The sequence below is a fragment of the Nematolebias whitei genome, chromosome 20 (assembly GCF_014905685.2).
Source record: "Nematolebias whitei isolate Nwh7 chromosome 20, NemWhi1, whole genome shotgun sequence".
NCBI lineage: Eukaryota > Metazoa > Chordata > Actinopteri > Cyprinodontiformes > Rivulidae > Nematolebias > Nematolebias whitei.
In genome coordinates, this window is record NC_056517.1 from 15,146,836 (window position 1) to 15,168,122 (window position 21,287).

Genomic DNA, 21,287 nt, shown 5'->3' on the forward strand with positions numbered 1-21,287 from the left:
ATTAACGTCTCACGCTACATTTTTAACTATTCAACGCACGACATTATACAGTCCAGAAAAATGAAAGAATCCGTTTAATCTATGAATATATACAGCATATGTTCATCTACATTATGTCACTGTTGTCATGTCCTCTGCACTTCATTACTGCCACCCTTGTGGGGTGCAGAAGGGCTTCTGAGAGTTCTCTCATCTCTGTCTCATGTTTGATGGTCTTTCCTCCTGCAGTCAAAAATCCTGCTCTAAGCCACTGGCACAGTTCCACATGGACTGCTCCTACAGCATATGCAGACTCTGTGTAGATATTCACTTCTTGATCTTTTGCTTCCTTCAGTGCTTCAATCACAGCTCTGATTTCTGCTCTTTGTGCTGACTTAGCTCCTTCTAACTGCTCCGCTTTGACCACTGAATATCCTGGCCCTGTCAGTTCCACTACTGCATAACCTGCTTTCAGTCATTCTGTTTCATTCCTGTAGCAACACCCATCTGTAAAATGTTGTCTCACATGTGGTCCCTCAAGGGGAGTCGCTTCCAGATCTGGTCTTACTTTTTCCAGTGTGGACACCAGCTCCTCGCACTGGTGTGGTTCTCCTTCTGTAATACCATCTGTCATTTATTCCTTCATTCCAAAATTTTTGACAGTCTGTGTTGTCTGAGTGCTGTCATGGTAAAGCATTGAGAGTTCACGTATGCTACCACACTGTGTTGTTAGTACCTGCAATGCGTGTCCCATGACTATATGTGAAAAGGTTAATCTCCTGATAACACCTTTAAGGGTTATTCTCCTGATAACACCTAAAAATAATTCACACACAAGACAGAGCGTAAGTTTTCTTTAAAAAAGGCCCTCTGCAGAGGTGGGAGTTCTTGACCTGACCAAACGTCAAAGGTAGAAGTCCGACGGTCTGACTGGGAAGCTCGTATTTTATTTAGGAGGAGGGGGGTGTGGGAAACAAGCACAAATCAACAGATACAGATGTCTCCGATGCAGCAGAGACACAAAAGATTACTAACAGACGTTTTGATTACTTTACAGGATATCTGGAGTAGCGAGGTCAGATCTGAATAACAGCATGGTTGTTTAAAAACCCAAGGTCTGTGGTCTTACTACACACACACATGAAGCTGAGAACAAAACTCTGGCTGTTTGGGGTTTTCTTCAGTTCACACGACTGGAGTTTAAACAACTAGTAAGAAGTCTAAAAACAGTTTTAAATGATAAAATTTTAATTCATCCAACAATATGTGCAGTTTTCTGGATTAGTTTAGCAATTCCAGCAGCATGTTGTGTACATGGAGGATGTCTTTTCACCATGTTGTCCATCATGATTGAGATATACAATAGTACTCTCCTCTCTCCACCTTTTCTCTGGAACAAAACTCCATTTACTGCTAGTTTTGTTACAGAGACATCTAAGAAGAACTGATAGTTGTAGTCAGGTAATGTTAATTCAGCAGCGGTTACCATACCCTGTTTAAGTTGAATGAAAGCATCTTCGGCCTCTTGTGTCCAAATCAGTGTGTTATTTAAATTTCTCATACCTTGTTCTTTGACCAAGTTCCTCAGGGGTTGTGTCAGGTCAGTGTAGACTGGGATGTATCCTCGACTGTAGCCAGTAAGGCCCAGGAAGGAGAGCATGTCTTTCACCCTCAATGGTTTTGGGTGTGCTAGGATACTCTGCTTGTGTGCTGAGGACATGTTGGTAGTTCCTGCAGAGATTACACGGCCCAGAAAGAAAACTTCTTTCCTAGCAATTTGTAACTTATTTTTACTGACCTTGAACCCATGGCTGTGAAGATGGTTTAGCACCAAGCGTGTACCTTCCACACAAAGCTCAGAGGATGGGGCAGCTAGCAGCAGGTCATCCACTTACTGTATTGTGGTGTTTCTGGGAAGAGGACAAGTCTGTAACACATCTTTAGGAACCTGATTAAAAATACATGGCGACAGGGTGAACCCTTGTGGCATGCGGGTGTATCTCCACTGCTGACCTTTGTAAGTAGAGGAAAACAAGTCTCAACAGCTCAACAGGGGCAGCTGTGGCTGAGTGGTTAGAGCAGTCGTCCTCCAATGCAAAGAGATGAGGGTTCGAGTCCACCAGCAGTCACATGTCGAAGTGTTCCTGGGCAAGACACTGAACCTCTCATAGCCTCAGATGTGTGTCCCATCAGTGTATGAAATGGTAAATGGACTGTATTTATATAGCGCCTTTCTATCTTATTGAGATACTCAAAGTGCTTTACTCTACAATCTGTGTCCTCATTTACCCATTCATACAGCACTCTACTAGATCTCTACAAAGCTAATTGAACAAATCATTTTAAAGAGCCTAATCAGAGCTTTATCACATTCATACACCGATGGGACACACATCGGAGGCAACAAGGGGTTCAGTGTTTTGCCCAGGGACACTTCGGCATGTGACTGCTGTGGGGTTCAAACCCCCATTTCTTGCATTGGAGGACGACTGCTCTAACCACTCAGCCACAGCTGCCTGAATGTGATAAAGTACTGATGTCTCTTTAGAATGATTTGTTCAATTAGCTTTGTAGAGATCTAGTAGAATGCTGAATGAATGGGTAAACGAGGCACATGTAGTGTAAAGCACTTTGAGTATCTTGAAATAAGCTAGAAAGGTGCTATATAAGTACAGTCCATTTACCATTTCTGCAAGGGACAGACAGAAGAATGCGTTAGCAAGGTCAATACAGGTGTACCATTGTTGTGATGGATCCAATGTGGAAATGGCGACATATGGGTTTGGCACAGGGACAATAGGGGTCTTTAATATAGCATTAATGGCACTGAGATCATGGGCCATGCAATATTTCCCTGTCCCTTTCTTCTCGATTGGTAAGATACATGTATTCCATGATGAGGCAGAAGGTTCTAACACACCTGCCTCTATTAAACCTTCAATTGTGTCTGCTATCCCCTACTCAGCTTGAGGCTTGTGAAGATATTGAGAAACCCAAATGGGTGTGTCAGTGGTTACCTGGAACAAGACAGGGTTGCATGGTGTGCAGCCCACATCTGTGGGTGAGTTTGCCCACAAGGTGTCAGGAAGGGAGCTCAACATATCAGCAGCCATGGGATGGTCAGTCCTTTCTCTGCCATGGTGATGATTTAGAAATTTGTGGTCCAGTACAACCTGCTCCATATCCTGATCTATGCTCAATAATCTATCCATCCATCCATCCATTATCTTTACCCGCTTATTCCATTTTGGGTCACGGGGGTTGCTGGTGCCCATGTCCAGCAATCACTGTGCGAGGGGTGGGGTACACCCTGGATGGGTGGCAAGTCCATCACAGGGTCACATAGAGACAAACGAGACAAACAACTGTTCACTCTCTCACTCACACCTAGGGACAATTTAGAGTTACCAATCAGCTAACATGCATGTTTCTGGTCTGTGGGAGGAAACCGGAGCACCCGGAGAAAACCCATGCATGCATGGAGAGAACATGCAAACTCCACCCAGAAAGGCCCCTGGACTGGGGTTTGAACCAGGGATCTGCTCGCTGAGAGGCAGCAGCTCTACCAGTTGTGCCACCGTGCTGCCCGCTCAATAATCCAGGAAGAAAAATCTAAAAAACCTGCTCCATACTTTCAACATGTATTTTGTATGTCAACAGATTTTGAGTAGTACAGACCTGGTGCTGCAGTTTGGACCCAGTCTGTCGCTGCAAGGGAGCGTTTAACCATCCCTCCCAGCTCTTTAGCTTGTTGCTCGGGGTGGAGAGAGAGAGAAACATGAGGATCAGCTTCATCATGCATTTTGTACCATTGTGACTGTTCAGGTTTAAGATCAACTGCAGCTGCAACTCCTTCTGGAGCCACATAAATATTTACAGTGTTTACCTGCCAAGTCTTACCCTCCAATTCTGCGGCAAAGGCCTCTTGGTACCAGTCTGTGTGGTCCTGGTCGTAGAAGAGAGTGACATGCGGCGGATCGGGCACAGAGACATAGGATCTTAGACTCAGGATCCAAGGTTTCCATGTCTGAAATGTTTTCAGGAGTGGGCTGGGATTTTCAGCAGTGATCAGTCCCCAATAAATGTTGCATATTCTAATGTCATAGGTTGCAACAAATACTGTCCATCAGTAAACAGTTCACCACTTTGTAGTGAGGAACCATCCAGACCCCATCAGGACCACAGAGCACACTTGCTCCCATCTTTACTAACAAATCCCGTCCCAGTAAATTGACAGGAGTGGATGGTGAGCACACAAAGGAATGTTTCAGTTTTTGTGGTCCCACCTGGAAGGGCAGTGGTATGGTCAGAGGCAGACATTGCTCAATCCCCGAGAACCCCATTAGTGACACAGTTTTTGAAGTCAAACAGTGGGAGGGCGTGGTTGTTATGGTACAGTATGTAGCACCAGTGTCCACTAAAAAGTTCATGCATTGATCTCCCACCTTTGCAGGCAGCACGGGGTCTGCAGTACACATGCTGCGTAGGATGGCCTCAGGGGTGTGTCAGTAGGCTCTAGTAGCTGGATATTCCTCCCACTGTGGGTGTTGTCCGCCAGGAACTGCACCAGTCTGGGTCTGGAGTGCGCACACAGTGGCATATAGGGGGTGCGATGTGTAATCATTCTCACCTCCGGGACCTGTGTCCACTCTCATATGTAGCATGTAGACATTTAGTGTTGTGGGCAAGGGTTGGGGAGGTGAACGGGCACTGCCTGCTGTCTGGGGAGGGGGTGGGTCTGTGCCAGTTGCCGCCTCATCCCCCATTTTAAATGCACTATATAAAAACATGCATCAACATCTTATTTGAGTGGGAGGAGGGAGGAGTTGGGTCTTCCTGTTTTCCTTACACCTTCATTCTCTGTTTGACATTTGGGGTCGGGGGAAGGGAGGGGGGGTAGGCAGCCTGGTTGGGGTCTAGGCTGTGGGTGGGTTTTGGATCTTGAGGGGCAAATGGGAGTGAGGCCAGTGCTTCAGTTCTCCCTGGGTTGTTTGGATATTTTGATCAGGGTTCCTGGTCACGATAGCCGGCCCTTTGGCTGGGGTGGCTGCCGGGTTCTGGCGGGGGGTCGGCTGTAATTGTGTGTGTGTGGTCGTTGGTGGTGCATGGCAGCGGTCAGGGGCATGGCTTCAGTTTGACGGGGTGCTGGCTGGTCGGCCTGATGTGACATTTGCCGGGGGGGGGGGGGGGGCTGTTTGTGGGGGGGGGTGCATGGGTGGCGTGCCGGGGCCTCTCCGGGCCTGTGGTGTGGGGCTGTAGGGATGCAATGGTGTGCTGGGCCGGCCTTCCTCAGCTTCTGCTCCTTGCTGCTCTGGCCCCCGGCCTAGGGCTGGCTTGCGGTCGCTGTCGTGTGGGTGGGGCGCATGGACGGCCCAACAGAATCTTTGTCGGGCTGTCTCTGTGTGCCTGTTTATGTCTCAGGTTGGGTTTTAGGTGGTCCCCTCTCTTGGATCAGTTTTGGCCCCCCATTTGATGTGTCATGCTCCCCTCCGGTGGTGGGCCCCCCTGCAGTCGAACATTGGCAGCTCTCAGCAGCTGGGGCTGGGTGGTGGGGCGTGTGCGGGCCCGCCCTGGTGGCTGCCTGCCGGGGCCTGGGTTCCCTGGCTCTGTCGGGCCTCTGTTGGGGGGTGGTATGACCTCGGTACTCGGTGTCCATGGCCGGATCCACTCTGGAGGGGCGGGTTTCTGGCAGGGCCTGTGGACTCATTGCTACAGCCAACTGGGGTTTCTGCATTGCGGTTGTGGAATTGCCCGGGGCTTTCCTTTGCTTCGCTCTCTCTGGGGGGTGCGGGTGTCCCTCTTGGGGGACTCCCAGAGTTCCATGCTTGGGGGCCGCTGTGTGTCTGTGGTTTGTCTTCCCCGTGTTACCATTGTGTCCTGTGGGGATGGGTCTGTGGGTCCCCACATACACTATTGAACATTTTTATGGAGAAAGCTTATAGTGACAAGCATGCTCACACAGCTGTTTAGTTTCAGGTGTTTATCATATACACACTCAGATGGGTTGTAGTGGCCACTAAATATATATTGTATTACCATGTATTGTATAAAATACTTTCTAATGATGTTATAAGTATCATTATATATGTTGTTTGTTGTTGTGGTTTCTCGGTTTTGTCTTGTTTTTTCTTTCCGCAGGTCTAGAGGCAGACTTCAATTATGTTGATTTGTCTTTATACCTTTCTCTCTCCTCTATTCCTATCTCCTTCTTTACCTTTTGACCCTTCTCTCACTTTTCTGCTTTGTTATCTTCTTTGTTTTTCTTCCCATGTCCATTACATCTGAAACAAGCCCAAAGCAAATTCTAATAAAATTTAATTTATATATCAAATGGAGCATTAAGGCCAGCCATAATGCTCTGCTTGTGAAAGTAAATCTGTTGGGCATCACTTTGACACTCAGACAATAATTCAAAGTGTCACAATGGCAGACAGGACAAGGGGAAAAAAAAAAAAGGAATTCATTTTTCAGTCTTTCTCCCTCCTTAGATGGCATTAATCTGTCCTCCAGCTCTAATGTTAAAAATCTTGGTGTTATTTTTGACCAGGACATGTCTTATATCCCCCACATTAAAAAACGTTACTAGAACTGCCTTCTTCCATCTGCGTAATATCGCTAAAATTAGAAACATCTTATGTAAAAATGATGCAGAAAAACTGGTCTATGCATTTGTCACATCTAGACTGGACTATTGTAATGGTTTATTATCTGGGTGTCCAAATACTTCCTTAAAACATCTTCAGTTGATCCAAAATGCTGCTGCCAGAAACTAGGCTTAAGACTTTCCTTTTTGCTAAATCCTAGTTAGGGTCGGCTTGAGTTTCCTGAGCTGTCCCTTAGTTATGCTGCTATAGGCTTAGACTGCTGGAGGACAAACTGACCACAATTTTCACTCTGCTGCTGTCTTTACTTACTCTGTTCAACCTGTTTTGTATTTGTAATTATTTTTCTATCCTTAACATGTGTTTTTTTTTTTTTTTATCTTTCAGATACACCTGGACCTATACCTGGACCTACCATTCTATGTTCTTCTGTCTCTCCTTCCTGTCCTCTCAAACCTGCCGGTCAAAGCAGATGGCCGCTTGTCCTGAGCCTGGTTCTGCTGGAGGTTTCTTCCTTTTAAAATGACCCTTAGGTGCCTGTAGGTGTCTGTCATGTATTTCCTTTGATTTACCATAAATTATGATGTCATCCAAGTAGTTCTGTACTCCTGGTAAGTCCTTCAGGATTGTTTGCATCATTTTCTGGAAAGAAGCCAGTGCTCATGCTAAGCCGAAGGGAACTCATGTGAACCTGAAAAGACCATCATGCGTTATGAAGGCTGTCAGATTGCGGCTGTCTGGATGCAAGGGTAACTGGTGGTAAGAGGAACTGAAATCAATCTGACTATAATGTGTAGCTTTAGCTAATTCAGCAAACATGTCCTCCATGTGTGGAAGAGGGTAATAGTCCATGATGACACTTTTGTTGGGTTTACGTAGATCAACACATAGTCAAATTTTTCCTCCACGTTTCCATGCTACAAGCAAGGGGCTAACCCATTCAGATGCATCCACATGTTCAATGATGCCAGTTTGGAGCAGACAATCCAACTCGGCTGAGACCTCCTTATGTATGCTGAGTGGTAGGCATCTTCTGGCACACAGGCTGGACTGTGTTATTTATTTGTACCTTGTAAATTAACCCTTTCACACATCTAAGATGTTGAAGTGACGCAGGGTCAATGTTGTTCACAGTAGACTTTTGCCTTGCATTAGAAAGAGGTTTCACCTCATTTAGTTTATCATGAACAGCTCTGCCCCCACGGATGTTTAGATTGAAAACTCTAATCAAGTCCAGACCCTGCAGGGGGATTCCATTTTTAACAATGTAGAAGAGGGCTGGAACTTTGCTGCTTTGGTGTTCTATGGCTGCTGTAGCCTTTAAACAGCCGATAACAGGAATTTCACGTTTAGCATAAGTGACTAATTTAACTGTAGGGTCACTCAGCGAGCTGTCTGAAAAATATTGTCTGTACATTGTCTCTGGCAGGATAGATACAGCAGGTACTGTATCTACTAATAACTCCAGGACATGATCATTCCCCTCCGTGCTTCAATGTTAACAGCACAGATTATTTTATCTTGAGCAAAACCAAATTGTTTCACATCATGTACACAGAGGACATCTAGTTCTGGAACTACAACTTTCCTCACCTCACTCACACTTTGGCGAAATGTTCTTTTTTTCCACATGCATTACAGCTTACTGAGGCAACTGGACAGCTGTTATTATTTGCCATGTGCTGGGAAGAGTTATATCTGAAGCACTTACGTTGTTGGTTAAAGTTCCTCTTTATGTCTGCTGCCTGTAGTTTAGCTGGGCGCTCTCCCGTCTCCTCATAAAATGGTCCTGTGATGCACCGACAGCTTGGACTGGAGCCAGCGGAGCTGGTTTAGATGAAAGCAGCACTGTTTTTTTCAGCACTGAGTCGACTTGGCAGACAATTGTCTGCGCTTTCTCCAATGTAGGACTGTCCTTGAGCAGTAAGTTGTCCTTCACAGTCATAAGAGATGCATTTGAAACTAACTGATCCCGTATCATTTCATCCTCCATCTGTCCAAAACCACAGGGAGTATCTAATGTTCGAAAGGCAGCAACATACTGCGGGACTGTTTTGTCAAAATTTTTGGGCCCGCTGTCTGAAGGTCAGTGTTGTATAAAGTACCTCAAAGTGATACTTCAGTGAAAGTACAAGTATCTTACCATAAAATTACTTGGGTAAAAGTTAAAGTTGCCTTTGAAATTATTACTTAAGTAAAAGTCTTAAAGTATCAGACATTTAATGTACTTAAGTATCAAAAGTAAATTTATCTTCTAAAATGTACTTAAAGTAAGAGTACTAAGTAAAAGTAAATGGTTAGAATTTCCAAAACAACTTTTATTGGGTGCAATATCCAGTGACAAAAACTTGGAAAGTTTGAACTGAACAATGAAAAATTGCTCTTTAAAAAGTCTGATTCTAATGAAGTATATTCATTAAACCTTTATCAATCTTTATTAAAAAAGCTGTTAGAAAGCTCACATTGTTGTGTAGTTGGTTTGTTTACTGAGCTAGGTTCTGTTTGGTTATGGCTTGTTTCTTTCTGACTAATTAATAATATAGGATATATTGTAGGATAATATAATACCATAGGAACTAATAGTTACTTGAAGCAGTTCATGTCCTGGAGAACACCGAACTTCTCCTTTTTAGCAGCTACCATCATTTTCACACCTATCAGGAATTTACAGTGGCTCCACTGTAGCTATGTTTACATGTGCATAATTCTTTGACCAGATTGAAATGTGTTCTGTTTGAATAATTAAAATGTATTGTTTACATGGGAACAATCTGTTCATGACGAGCGTTTACATGCAGTGGGCTTTGTTCTGAACAGCAGTACTGGCATGCGCAGAGTGGTAAACTCTCCTTAAAAAAAAACACAGAAGAAGAAGTTCTACTTCTGGGGTGAATGTAAACAAACCTGAGCACCCAAAATGGACCCGCGACAGGTTTTAATGACAGTGGAGACATTACTGCACTCCCTGACTGAGCTAAAGGGAATAGAGATCATTTTGAGCTCTTTCAAAGTTTCTACTAGAAATGTTGTGTCGCTCACCGACCAGTTTTGCTCCCCTGACATGCTAATAGTATTAGCATTAGCCAGGCGGAAATGGCAAAGTCGCACATGCGCAGTCAGGTCAGTTTTTCACGATCAGATAAAAACGAACAGATCAAGCGTTTACATGCGCACCGATCGGGTTTCGGATCAGCGTAAACCACCCGTTTCGTTCTGATCACAAATTATATCGGATTGCGCCGAATACACAAAAAATAACCCGAACGGAGTGTTTACATGACACACTTTTATTCCGACCGGCTATTTGATAGTAACTAGTAACTAAGGCCCTATTTACACAGACACGATGGGAGGAAACGTTGTTTTTATTGTATGTTAATTAGAGGAAAAGATTTGCGTTGACACGGTCGCATTTTGGGTTTACATGCATCCGGAGGATTCCCCCCCCCCCCGCCCTCCCGAATCCGCTGTAGTTACTATGCCTGGTCATTAGATGGCGCTGTGAATTTTGTACCTTTACCTAATGCGCATGCGTGCTGCCTCAGCACGTTGTTTTCCTCTGGGCTAACCAGCTAACAACAACGTAACAACAAGTTAAAGCTGGATTCTGGCTGGATTTTGGATAAGAGTCTACAGATTTGATGTCAAGCGGGACCGCTTCATCTAACAGCTCCACTGAGTGGACCAGAACCGAGTCAATGTCGGACTTTACTCCATGATCATCAGTAGCTGTTTTACAGCAGGTAAATGGGTATGCAAGATGGCCGCGCTCAGAGCAGTTGCAGCTTCACAGGCTCCCGTTACCATCCCAGTTTTTAAAAGTTTTGATATTGACTCTGTGCCTGACTCCGCGCGATTTATGCGTGTGAACTATAGTCAAACCGAACTGATGAGAATAGGAGCGGATTTGCCACGAAATATAGCAGAAATCAGCAACAAACTCAAACCTACGCTCGGCAGAATGCAGATCTTAAAGTCATCTACCTGGAAGCTGCAGCAGAGGTGTTCCAACGGGCAGAAGAGGAAGCGCTGCTCCCAGCTTAAGAAGAGAGGGTGCCGGGCGGGGGTTATGGTGAGGCTACGAGCTAACGCTAAAGCCAGTAAACTCCCCATGCCGTCTCTCTTTCTGTCGAATGTCCGCTCGTTGAACAACAAGATGGATTTACTTCGTCTGAGAGCGGGCGCCTCAGAAGAGATGAAGAAGTGTGCAGTGCTTTGCCTCACGGAAACGTGGATTACAAGCGAAACGCCGGACACAGTCTTCCAGCTGGATGACAGACTTTTTTTTCGAGCGGACCGCTGCAGCGAGCTAACGGGGAAATCACGGGGTGGCGGAGTGTGCATTTACGTGAGTAAAAGTTGGTCCACGAACTGTACTGTTGTAAATAGTTTATGCTCGAAGGCCTTGGAGCAAATAACAGTGAAATGTCGGCCACATTATCTACCCCGAGAGTTCACGGTGACTTTCATCTCTGTCGTCTACATTCCTCAGGACGCTAATGCTAATGAATAACTGCATGAACTACATGATATCATCAGCTCGCTGCAGAGCAAACACCCCGAGGCTCTTTACGTGGTAGCCAGAGATTTTAACCACGTGAATCTAAAGGACTGTCTCCCAAGCTTTAAGCAACATGTGACGATTCCGTCACATGGAGACCACACGCTGGACCGTGTTTACACGAACGTAAAAGATGCATACAAAGCCGAACCCCACCCCCACCTAGGACTGTCAGACCACATCTCAATCTTCCTGGCTCCTGCTTACATGCCCCTGCTGAGACGCTCCAGACCGGTACAAAAGAAAGTTAAATGCTGGATCCAGGACAGTGGCCCCATACTGAGAGATTGTTTTGAACGAACAGACTGGCAGGTTTTCAGAGAAGCTGCTGAAAATGGAGGTTCGCTTGATCTTGACCAATACACATCCTCAGTTCTGGGTTACATTAGTACATGTACTGACACCGTCTCCACTATCAGAAATGTTAAAAGCTACCCAAACAGAAAACCTTGGCTGAATGCAGAGGTGCGTAACCTGCTGGAAGCCAGGAACACTGCCTTCAGGTTTGGAAGCTCAGAGGAGCTGAGTAGGACAAGAAAAGAGCTGGTTGCTGGTATTAAGAGGGCCAAGGCCACATATGCACATAGGATCGAGGGTCAATTCATCTCACAAGACCCTCGGAGCATGTGGAGGGGCATTAAGTGCATAACAAATTATAAAGGAAGGAGTGAACAATGCCCCAAAGACCCATCTCTGCCTGATGCCCTCAACAAGTTCTATGCACGCTTTGAAGACCCGAACAGACCACCCAGCACCAGACTCACCTCACCACCGGACGAAGAGCATCTCAGCGTGACCTCAGCAGAAGTAAGGAGTACCTTCAGGAGGATTAATCCGCACAAGGCAACTGGCCCAGACAACATCCCTGGAAAAGTGTTGAAGGAATGTGCTGATCAGCTCTGTGAGGTGCTGGCAGACATCTTTTACACCTCACTTACCATGGAGACAGTTCCCACCTGCCTGAAGACTGCCACCATCATCCCAGTCCCAAAAAGCTCTACAGTGACTGGTCTGAATGACTATCGGCCAGTGGCCCTCACCCCGATAGTCGCTAAATGCTTTGAAAAACTGGTCATGACTCGCATCAAAACAACCATCAACATCAACGAGGACCCTCATCAGTATGCATACCGTGAGAACCGATCAACAGAGAATGCAATCTCCTCTGTGGTCCACACTGCGCTCAACCACCTGGAGCAGAAAAACTCTTACGTCCGTATGCTCTTTGTGGACTTCACATCCGCCTTCAACACCATGATCCCCCAAACCCTGATGGACAAACTATCCACACTAGGACTAAGCCCCTCCATTTGTAACTGGGTACTAGACTTTTTAACAAACAGACCACAGTTAGTGAGGATCCACAACCTCTCCTCCTCCACCATAACCCTCAGCACTGGCTCTCCTCAGAGATGTATGTTGAGCCCCCTCCTGTTTACTCTGCTCACGTATGATTGTACAGCTACCCATCCAGGCTGTCACATTGTAAAGTTTGCAGATGATACAGCGGTGGTGGGATGCATCACAAACAATGATGAGTCCAGCTACAGGCAAGAGGTGGAACACCTGGAGAGCTGGTGCAGAGAGAATAGCCTTCACATCAATGTGAAGAAGACAAAGGAGATGATTGTGGACTTCAGAAGGAACAAAAACACCTACACCCCCCTGAACATAAGAGGATCTGCGTGGAAGTGGTCTCCAGCTACAAGTACTTGGGTGTACACATGAATGACAACCTCAGCTGGAGCAACAACACCACCAGCCTGATCAATAAAGCTCATCAGAGACTCTACTTCCTCAGACGGCTGAGGCGAGCTGGTCTGGGAAGCTTAGTCCTCACCTCCTTCTACAGGTGTGCAGTGGAGAGCATCCTGTGCTCGAGCATCAATGTGTGGCATGGAGGCTGCACAGCTGCAGAAAGAAAAGCTTTGCAGAGAGTGGTGAAGGCTGCACAAAAATCTGTTGGAATCAGCCTCCCCACCATCACAGACATCTACACCTCCAGATGCAGGAAGAGGGCCACCTGCATCATGAAGGACCCCACTCACCCAGCACACACACTTTTTGCCCCACTCCCCTCAGGAAGGAGGTTAAGGAGCATTAAGTGTAGAACCACTAGACTGAGGAACAGCTTCTACCCTGAGGCTGTTAGACTCATGAATCTCTAACTAGAATAATCACTGTGAAAAACCATATCATGTTGCTACTGATCTGTTTCATGTTGCTGCTGATCTGTTTCAATGTTGATGTGTTCATGCGTGCACATCTGCTCACAGACTCATGTTCATGTTTGTGCTGATGGTCAATGTTTTATGTTATGAGTGCTTAGTGTATATTTAGTTGATGTTTTTCTTAGTTCATATCTTAGATGTTATTACTGTTTTTCTTATACATTTTATTGTTGGATGTAACTGGGACCATGTGTACATAATTTCGCTCCACCACATGTACCACATGAGGTGCGAATGACAATAAAGAAACTCTGACTCTGACTCTGAAATCAACGTTCTTAATAATGTTAGTTTGTGTTTACATCGGTTACAAAACAACCAAATGAGTTTTATTTTTTCCTGAAAGAAGAAGAAGCTGTCCTTCCACCAAGTGGACCGGTTATGAACGAGGCTCGGCCCAGGTGAACTGTAGGAGGACGTCGAAGACAGAGATGTTGATGAACTATTTGTTTGGGGGTGAAGGGTTTTGGGGTGTTGAAATGACCCGAGCACAGAATTTCAGGAGCACTTCACCTTAGTATTAAAGATTTAATTGAGACAAAGTTAAAGTATGCAGATATTACATGTAATCAGAATGTAGTCTGAGGAACAAAGTCAGAGCGAACCTTGCCTGGTGAATAAGCCCGAGATTGTTCAACCAAACCCTGTGTCTGAGCGAGATTTATAGGTTTCTCATGTCCCGCCCTTTCGGGTTCGGACAGACTTGTGATTGGATGTCAAAACCTCTTGATGGTCCGAGTGACACCATGTTCAGCCACTCAGGAGCAGATTTTATCTCCAGGGTTACTCCGAAAGCCCCCAGACGGCCTCGCTCATCCTTCTACTGATAAGGGTTGATTTACGAGCTTTGTTTTGGAATGCAGGACACTTACTCTCAGCTGTAGTCTGGCTTTCGTCTGTATAGAGCTTTAAAACACGTTTTCTGTGTGTCTGAACTATTATTAATGTGTGATGCATAAATACTCAACCTGTGTTAAGTATAAAGTATATGCATGTTGTGATTTAGTGTTATTTATGTTAATCAATGTGTGAGCAATGTGTATCCTTAGCACTTGTGAGATTATATATAACATGAAGTAATTAGTGTATGATTATCCTTAGCACTTGTGAGATTATATATAACATGAAGTAATTAGTGTATGATTATACACGCACACACCTTGTAGAAAATGCATCATTTCACATCATCAGAGAAATGTCAAGGCTTGTCAAAGATATAAAAAGATATAAAATATATCAAATCCAACACACCCTCTTTTGGTCTCCCCATATTTATCAATCAACCTTTATTTATACAGGTAAATCCCATTGAGCCTCCCTTTATGGGAGACCACATCATGTATGATTTGATTTTACAGATATTTTGATTCTGCCCACTCCAGGTGGCTCTGATCATCTGCGGATGTGTCACCTGATTGTTGCATCAGGGTCATGACATTAACGGTTTCAGTCTCAACCTGAATCATTCTACAAATGATCATTCTAGCACAAGGGATAATACCAATCATCAAAACACAAAAAATAATAAGAATTGCAATCAGGGGGGCCAAGATCTTTAGCACAATCTGACTCCAAGAGCCGCTCGTGAACCAAGACAGAAACTTCTAGGATCCTGGAGAAGGATCCTCACTCTTAGACTTCTGTAGCGCATTAAGTTGGTTCAAGTCGTTGGTCACCCTGGCCTGGGGGTCGTGTCCGGTCTCATCCTGCACGTGGCAGTAGACAGAAATAGGAAATTGTTCCTCTGGGCTCCATTCTACAAATTGACTCAGCACCACTACCTGAGATGGTTGCATCAGAGAGTACCTGCGAGTTTTACAACGATGTGGATCTTTAACATAACCTCTTGAACTGTATTGCAGAAAGCAGAAAGACAACTTGCCGATGGGTTTAACACGTAAGGTCAGATGTGAGGCTGAAACTGGGATTTTGGTACACACATAGCATAACAGTATCAGCTGTTCATTTGAAAACTATGAGACAGATTCAACGTCAGATGATCCACCTCATTCACTTGAGACCAGGCCATGAGTTTAGGGTCGCTGCGTTTGACCCTTAGTTGTTGATGCTGGCAGTGGGAGTGACCTGGAATTACACAGTAATATTCACACAGAAAAAATATGGAAGTGAGTAACACTGTCACCACACCCAGTATTATTGTAATCCTCCAGGGGTTCTGGAACAGACCCATGGTGTAACACTTCAAAACCTGTAAAAAATACCAAATGAGTAAACCTTAGAAGTTAATTAAAATACTACCAAACTACTGGAAGATTAAATTCGAAATGAGTAAACGATTAACCCACTAGTTCTAAAACAACTAATAAAACACTCAAAAATAGCCAAAATTGACCCCTGAAAATTGAGAAATACCAAAAGATTTACCTCTCTTTAAATTACCTCAATGAATTTTAGAATGATTATGATGTTCAATTGAATGGAGTAAAAATTTTGAATATTTAGAGTTCTCAATTGAATTCACCGACCCTTTTAAAAGCTCTGGTTGTTTCCTCAGAATGACTGAAAGTAAAGATAAACACTCATATTAAACACTCCTAGCTAACAGGTCTTCTGTGCTTGAGCTTGCGGCGGGAGGCCTTGTTCGTCCACAAGTGTCCTTTTGGTGCTCAGTGGGATTCGGCCCGCAGAGATGTCTTCATGTAAAGTCCTCAGAAACTTTATCAGTTTGACCAGATGTTTTAAATGACGTGTGTGCAGTGAGTCAACCTATATCAGTGTCGCGTCTTCGTTTCTTCACGGTCAGGGCTGGGAATCTTCTTTCCTTCCCCGTTCCACCTGACTGACCGACTTAGGCAGAGCGGAGACTCCTTCTCCAAACTTTGCTGCTGCCTTTTTCAACAAGGGGCAAAGAATGAACTCCCACAAAGTTCAGATCACCTCCTCCAGATGCCGTGGGGATCTTTACTCCTACAATTTCAGCAGGTCTGCTTCGACTTCTTTCAGCGAGCGGTGGGGTTCTTCAGCAGGTGCACATTGGCTGAGATGAAACCACGTGGAGCCTTTTTCTTTCAGACGTACTGCGTGTGAGGTACGGTCTTTGATCTCGTATGGCCCCGTCCACCTTGGTTCCGTCCACTTATGTTTCACCACTCTCAGCAGGCTCCAGTTTGAAGTCAGACTCGCCAGCTCCTCCTCCTGAGGAGTACTGGAATCTGGAATCTGGAGAGCAAAACTGGACAACAAAGCTCTGAGTGTGTTGTAATACATCTTGTGTGACACATTCCTTACCTGTTCCGAGGGCCACTCGAGATTTTGTTGAGGCCCAGGGAAAAACCTTCCTGTTGTTAATTCATAAGGGGTGAAACCTGTACCCCTATTAATCGATGCTCTAATGGCCATGAGCGCTATGGGCAATGAATCAAGCCAATTGGAATGAGTCTTTGCACAGAGCTTTGATATTTTTTGTTTGAGGTTTCTGTTTAATCTTTCAACCTTCCCCTGAGATTGAGGGTGGTAAACTGTCCCAAAAGCATGCTTCAATCTTTTGTGCTTTTTCCACCTTTTGCAGATCTTAGTTTTTTTTTTTTAAATGCGTTCCATTATCCAACCTTATTTTAGTTGGAAACCCGTGTCTCGGTATATAATGGTTTATTTTTACTTACTTTAAACCCGGAGGCATGTAGCTGTCGCAACACGGCTTCGGTGGCTTGTAACGAGTCTTGTGCAGTATGACTTGCGATTAACAAATCATCAACATACTGGACAAGCACCGCGTTCTGTGGCAGTTCTATATCGCTTAGAGCTTGTTTTAACACTTGGTTGAAAATCCCTGGTGAGAGCGCAAACCCTTGCGGCAGTCTCGTATATGTGCCATACGAAATTTGCCTGTACCTGGCTTTTGTACAGGTAAAATTGGTGTGTTCCAATCAGAGTATGAGGGTTCCAAGACCCCACTTTGTTTTAACCCCTCTATAGTTTCAGAAATTCCCTCTTTAGTGATGGGTTTGTGTGGATATTGTTTTAGCCAAATGGGATGTGTTTTGGACCTGAAACGATACGGGAGTGCAGTTTGTCAGTCCCACGTCCGTGGGTCCTACAGACCATAACGATTCAGGCATTCTATCCATCAGCTGACACGCGAGCGGGTGGTCAGTCTGTTCACGTCCATGCTCCATGGGGAGGACATCGTGCTGTAATAAAGTTACATCATTTGCTTCAGAATCCACTGAATAATACTTACAGCTAGGCGAGAACCAGACATGTGATACAGCTGTTTTTACCCAATCTCTGGCTTCTGAAGCCATTTTTACCATTGGACCCAAATCTTTAGCCTGATATTTTGGATTTAAGCCCAGTGATATGTGAGGCACTGCTTCTGTGCTCATCATATACCAAGCTTCTTGGTCTAGATTTAAGTTTACAATAGCTGCCACCCCTTGTTTTCCCGCATAAATGTTACCTGTTTTAATTGACCAGATTTTCCCTTGTAGTTGCTCTGCAAAGTGATCCTGAAAAACCTCGTCACCTTTTCTGTCATAACAGAGGGTTACATGTAAGAGGTCTGAGAGTGGCGTGTATGGCTCAAGAGTCCGGAACCACAGCTCCCACGCCAGGTACGCAGAGAAAACACCCATTCCCCCAGGGATCTCAGGTTCAATCAGCCCCCAGTAGATGTCAGCATACTCGTCTTGGACGGGTTGGATCACACATTGAGAGTGGGAAATGGTGACCTGGCCACAGTTCAAGGTGGTTCCATCTGGGAACCGGACAATCAGTCCATCAGGTGCACAAAGAACGGACGCTCCAAGCTTTATGAGAAGATCTCTCCCAAGGAGATTTGCTAGTGCATTTTTCGCAATCACAAAAGGATGGGCCAGTGTTTGTGTTCCCACTTTAGTGGTAAGGGGAGCTGTTACAGGCAGTCTCTGTTTTACCCCAGAAAATCCAACAACGTCCACTGACTGCTGTGACATCTGGCAGCCAGGTGGTGTGTGGTTGATTGTTGAAAATGTCGCTCCAGTGTCGACTAGAAACGGCAATGTGTCAGTTCTCACTTCGACATCTAGCATTGGGTCTGCCCCTCCCCAAGCATATAGGATTTTCTGTGGGACGTCTCATTGCTCTTGCGAGCCCCTCCCTCCTTGCATCTGAGGGGGCACTTCTGCCTGCTGCTTTGTCCTCTCATAGGTTGCTGGTACGGCCGCTGTTGTTCATACATTGGCTGGTGGGGAGGTGGGCCTGGGTACATGCAATCTCTCGCCCAGTGCCCCTGCTGACCACAGAGGAAACAAGCATCCCCCTGCCACCCCCAGCGTGAGACGCCACGTCCCCAACCCCTCCGCGCTATACCACCACCCCTTCTCCCTTGTCCAGCTCCCCTGGCTGGATGTCCCCCTCTGGCCCGCGGACCAGATGTTTCAGACCACTGTTGCATAGCAACTACCCCTGGTGTGGAGGTTTCGACACCCTCCTGAACCGCCATTTGTTTTTTCTCTTTCACTTTTTTCTCCTCATTTATTTTATGTCTGGCGTCATTCAATTTAAGCTTAACCAACTGATTTTTCATGTCCTGTAGCTCATTTGCTTCCTTCTCTCCCCGTTTTTTAGCATATTTAAGACGATGTACCACATGTCTCTCCCACCTCTCAGCATCAGCTGCAAGCAAGTCAGCATTTTTTTCGAGGTTGTCTACAACGTCACTAGGCAAACCATCAAGTACAGCCTTCCTAAAATACGTTTTTTGTTGTTCGGATTGTGCATGTTGTAGTATGACATATGCTGAGATATATTCATACATTAAACGGGTTCTTCATTTTTCTGGACTGTGTAAATGTCGTGCATTGAATTTAACAGAAATGTAACGAGAGACGTTATTTATCTTTGACCCATCAAAATGAATGCGGTCATTTATTTACAGAATCAAAGTTTAACATCAAACATTTACATTAATTTGGCAAAATATGAAAATAACAACAGCATAGTTTTACAGGAAGTGAGAACAATACGGCGATTGTTTTCACTTTTCAGCTAAAACGGCAGACATCAATTAATCAGTTTTACAATCAGGAAAACCATACGGCCATGATTTTCCGTTGCATCACCACAGACATCAATGAAAACGTCTGGATTAATTTTCTAGCAGAAAGGAGAGTTTAAAGATGGAAAATGGAGATTTATCTTACAGAGAGATGTGTGAGGGAATTTATCTGTAGTACCAGAACAACACGCTCTGTGGAAAATCAGCTTGGCCAACGGTACGCTTGGTCGAAATAGAACTTTTACCTTGCAGATGAGAATCAGCGTCGGTGTAGAGTTCTCCTTTTGACTCTTTTCAGCGTCTCCGTGAGGACAGCTAAGAACCCTTAGGAGTCGTGTGAGGTTATCCAAACAGAAGTTATAATTCCCAACATCGTCTCTGGATCAGCTTGAATGCCTGCGTTTGCATCCAAGAACTCTGAACTCTTTGTCTCCCACTCTTTCAAGCTCTTCTCATCTCGTCTCGTCTCATCTCGACACACACCAGAGAGAACTGGGAAGTTGCCACATTTAAATGGGTTCGACTCCCGGTTCATTTGAGAGCTTTTTGATTGGTGGATAGACCAGAACAGAGGTGTGGTTTGTGATATAAGGTGTTATGGAAAGTCAAGGATAGAGATTAAGATTGTTTAAAACAGACAGAAAGATTGTTGGAGAACTTCAGACTTCGTGGAGTCAATTCACCTAGTATCTGCTGTGAAAGTTAAACATGACATTTCTTTTCAGTAAACTTTTTAGTTGGCCGAACCTCGAACTTTGACACACACTTACAAACTTGCTCATTGAAGACAGAAAATCAAGAAATGCATATTAACCTGATTTATTCTTTGAATGAGGATAAAGGATCATTATTTACTGTTTCACAATTAATAAAAATGAGTAGTTCTCTTCAACCTGTAAATATTGTTTGAACTAACACAATTTGATTATCAAAACATTTGTAAAATAGTAATGATCATAGAGAATTGTCATTTCTACTTGATTAATTCAAGAAAGAAAGTCTCAGGATGGGTCGAACTGTATTTCTGGATGTAGATCAATGAAATGACAGTTTCTGTCCCACAAGGTTCTTAAGGTCAAGGGTTTTGACCTTAGGCTTAGTTTTGACATCAGGTTAGGTTCACTACAGTCCCCCCTTTTGAAATCATCACCTGTCCATGGGGATGAATTCCAACCGTGAACTTACACCTTCAAATGTCCTTGAGCTTGATGTAATCCAGCAAGGAAGACCCAAGTCAAAAGTAATCCAGCAAGGAAAATAAAAGTCAGAAGTAATCCAGCAAGGAAAACAAAGTCAAGGTAACTCCACAATGTTCTTGGTAATTCCATTGTGTTGATGATAATTCCATAATGTTGTTGGTAATTCCATTGTAGCAATGCTTTAACCCCTTGGAAACAGAGTCTGTAATCCACTGGAAAAAGTCATATAATCCACAACGGTAAATCCGCAACAATTGGAAGTGTTGATTAATCAGCATACAGAGGGGTACCCTTGGATTGAACTGAAGATGCGGCCACTGGATGAAGAGTGAAGACCAACGTCAGGATTGTAGGTCGCCTCCAGCTAAGGTCGTCTCCAGCGACGTCCAGCCTGTGCCGTTCTGGTTCAATGTGTCATGCAATTATGTGGTTTAAGGTGGGCTTATGAAGGGGATTTTTACATAAGGCCTTAAACTATATGCACCTGGTGTGTAAGCTATTATGGTTGGGAACAGCTACAACTACCAGTTAAGGGGTGGAACATGCTGAAAAGGGTAACTACAGGGGTTTATGCCTATAGAAAAGGGTTCCAAACTATTTTTCCATTTCTAACTCGGTTTAAGTTAGCTTTACATGGTAAAATATAGTTTGGTGCAATTGTCTGTTGTCTTTTAGACGAACGACCTGAGATTGGGTGTTTGGTTTCCCCATAAATGT